This window comes from Zosterops lateralis, assembly GCF_965231275.1.
Source record: "Zosterops lateralis genome assembly, chromosome: 5".
Classification (NCBI taxonomy): Eukaryota; Metazoa; Chordata; class Aves; order Passeriformes; family Zosteropidae; genus Zosterops; species Zosterops lateralis.
Window position 1 is genome coordinate 973,437 of NC_139766.1, and position 704 is coordinate 974,140.

The window sequence follows — 704 nt, forward strand, 5'->3', positions numbered from 1 at the left end:
GATATTTAAAATATTTTATAAATAGATTAAAAATATGTATTTTTAAATTTTTTTCTTTTTTCTTTTTTTTTTTTTTTTAAATAGGAAAAGTGGCAATAAAGAAGCGGAGTTGGGTGAGAGGGGAATAACCGCGGGGGGACGGGGGTGGGAAAGGGAAAAGGGAAAAGGGAAAAGGGAAAAAAGAAAAGGGAAAGGGGAAAAGGGGAAAAAGGGGGGAAAAAGGGAAAAGGGAAAAGGGGAAAAGGGAAAAAGGGAAAAAGGAGAAAAGGGAAAAAGGGAAAAGGGAAAAGGGGAAAAGGGAAAAAGGGAAAAAGGAAAAGGGGAAAAGGGAAAAAGGGAAAAGGGAAAAGGGGAAAAGGGAAAAGGGAAAAGGGAAAAAGGGAAAAGGGAAAAGGGAAAAGGGAAAAAGGGGAAAAAGGGAAAAGAGAAAAAGGGAAAAGGGAAAAAGGGAAAAAGGGAAAAAGGAAAAAGGGAAAAAGGGGAAAAGGAAAAGGGGACGCGGGGACAGCGCGGATCAGCCGCGGAAACTGCGCCCGCCTCGGGATTGTTTGTAAAATTTCATTTAAATTAAATCAATTTAATCCGATTGAAAAAAAATTTATTTTCTCTCTTTTTTTTTTTTTGTTTGTTTTTTTTTTTGTTTGTTTGGTTGGTTGGTTTTTGTTTGTTTGTTTGTTTGTTTTGGATTTTTGTTTTGTTTTGTT